Source organism: Lathyrus oleraceus, chromosome 5 (assembly GCF_024323335.1).
Source record: "Lathyrus oleraceus cultivar Zhongwan6 chromosome 5, CAAS_Psat_ZW6_1.0, whole genome shotgun sequence".
NCBI classification, from domain to species: domain Eukaryota; kingdom Viridiplantae; phylum Streptophyta; class Magnoliopsida; order Fabales; family Fabaceae; genus Lathyrus; species Lathyrus oleraceus.
This window is the reverse complement of record NC_066583.1, coordinates 4,628,679-4,631,613: the sequence shown is the minus strand read 5'-3', so window position 1 is coordinate 4,631,613 and position 2,935 is coordinate 4,628,679.

The following is a 2,935-nucleotide window of genomic DNA, read 5'->3' as shown; positions in this document are numbered from 1 at the left end:
GAACTTAGTCAAACATATTATATTGGAAAAATGCTTGATAAGTTCAAACACCTAAATTTTAAGGAAATTAACCACTCCATTTGATCATGTCATCAAACTTCAAAAGAACAATGGAAAAGCAGTGGCTCAATTGGAGTATGCAAGTGCAATAAGGTATCTTATGTACTTAATGCAATGTACCAGACCTGACATATCATTTGCAGTTAGTAAAATGAGTAGATTTACTAGTAATCCAAATAAAGAACACTGGAATGCAATCATAAGGATTTTCGGCTATCTACAAAAGACCAAATATCTTGGCCTTCATTATGGAAGGTTTCCCATCATACTAGAAGGATATACTGATGTAAGTTGGATATCCAATGTTGGAAATCATAAATCCAGAACTGGGTGGATATTTACACTAGCTAGAGGAGCAATTTCTTGGAAGATCAAGAAACAAACATGCATTACTCTTTCAACCATGGAATCAGAGTTTGTGGCTCTTGCTTCCGCCGGTGAAGAAGCAGAATGGTTAAGGGACCTACAGTTAAAAGTTCCATTGGAAAAAGACAATGTTTCAAAGCTGTTGATACACTGCGATAGCCAAGTCACTTTAGCTAGAGCGTTCAGCGAAGTGTATAATGGAAAGTCTAGACACATAGGACTTAGACATTCCTTTATGAGAAAATTGATTAAATATGGAATCATTTCACCCACCTATATACGAACGAGCTATAATTTTCCTGATCCATTTACTAAGTCACTGACCAGAGACTTAGTAAAAACAACCTCGAGAAGCATGAGGTTGAAACTCCTTGAGTAAGAGTTTCGACAGCGACGACAACCCAATCTTACGTTAACAGAACATTAACCTCAAGATTCAATGGATAACAACAAGTCGTTGATTTGAATGTTTGTTGAACATTTTGTGATAATGTTAATCTTTAAAAGTGAGGGTTGAGTTTTTTATTTAAACTCTTAATGAAGTTCAATACTGAGGATATGTGTCTCATGGAAAATGATACAATATGAACTTCACCTATGTGAATTTCGAGACGATGTCGTCTCAAAGTGAGAGTTGGAGTTTCTCTCACGAAAAATTCATGGAACAGGAAATCACATGACCATAAATAAGTGTCAGGCGAGATATGTAGGGGAAGAACCCTTAAAGAATGTGTGTAGGGTAACACCGATCTAATCATATGGAGTAATGGTTTAAAAGTACTGTTACCTAACATTCCGATTAGACTTTGCGTTGTTCTCACTAAGGTTAAGTTTTAAATCGAAAGATATTTAATTGTATTAACGTTCTTTATTTCTCTTTTTCTTGAATTGATCTTGTCATTATTAGAACAAGTGGGGGATTGTTGTAAATTATTAAGAATTAATAATCTTGAGTGTTTTCAAAATGACAATAAAATATACAAGTGAAGATTAATTTTTAATTAAGAAATATGCAACACTTGTGAAGTGTTACAGTGAGTTTGAATTCAGAAATAGGCAACACTTATGAAGTGTTGCAGTAGGTTTGAATTCAAAAATAGGCAACACTTCGTGAAGTGTTGCAGAATGAAAGTATGTAACTCTTGAAGAATATTGCAGTAGACTAAACAATGTAATTTTTGGTAAGAGTACGTAACTTTTGACAAAAACTTGTAAATCTTGGTAAAAGAAAGTTGTTTCATCAAGGGTCGCAATCTTGTGAAACAACACATGTGGCATATAAATAATTCATTCCGAATTCAAAAAAAGCATAACAATAACATAAATCCTCTTCACTAAAATTCCGTATAGTCTTCCCTACATTCGAGTTTCCATCGGTCTTGTACAAACTCGAGTATAGACTGAATTATTCTGTATATTTCTGCGTTACAACTCTAAGACATTTGTGAGTGCTTGAAATACTTATAAGAAATGTGATTTCTTTCACAATTCTAACATTGATCCATTTAATTTAAATTAATTTTTCTAAGAACCACTTCACTTAAAAGAACACTCTAGTTATTTGGTCAAACGAAAAATCTTAATTGATACTCTCTCATTGAGGTATGCAGATCTGTGTTCTCTTTATTTAAATTGTTGAACCTACTTATTCCTTTTAAAATGGATCTCCTTAGACTTATTAGATCCATATCATTAAAAAAATAGAAAATAATAATTAAATTTTCTTTGATGTTTTTCTCCATAAGATTTGATCTTAATAATAAATTTCATCATTAAATTTAAATATTAATATACCAAATATTAAAATTAAAATTTTGTTAACTTATATTATAATAAATTTTTTATGTTATAATATTTATTTTAAATATATCAAATTAAACTTTAGTTTGAATAATCCATACATTTTTAATTTTTTTTCAAAAGAAAAAAATTCTTACTAGTCTAGTTATCTAGACTCAAAATGATAGGGAATTAAGTATGGAAGTTGATTAAAGGTGCAAAATTACAACTATCACAAACCTAAATATTAGGTTACAAAAGATAATTAGAACACTCGTGCTAGCCACGTGAAAAATTCGTCACTAATTTATTTATAGTATGATATACGTTGCTAGCCACAAAATAGACTAAACCACACTTAAAATAACACGCCACTATAACTCTGCAATGTTTAGAAATAGGGAGCAGATGGTAACCTAGAAGAAAAATGGAGTCATTAATTATAAACTAAGACCTCGGTGCATAATTGTAAATACTTATGGAAATATTCTTTTAGCTTAGAGGTTTTCTCTAGCTATGAATAAAAGAATGTCATTGTTTCAAGAAACATGAGCGTAGTTGAGATGTAAGATTGAGAAATGCGTCTTCTTTGCATGGAATAGTGAGACCACCCATATCCAAACTCTTCTTGAGCTATATTTAACAAGTCAAGAAATGAAGGATGATATAAGTAAGATATTGGAACTATAAATCGTTTCTTTTGAGATTCTCCAACATAGACAGCTACATG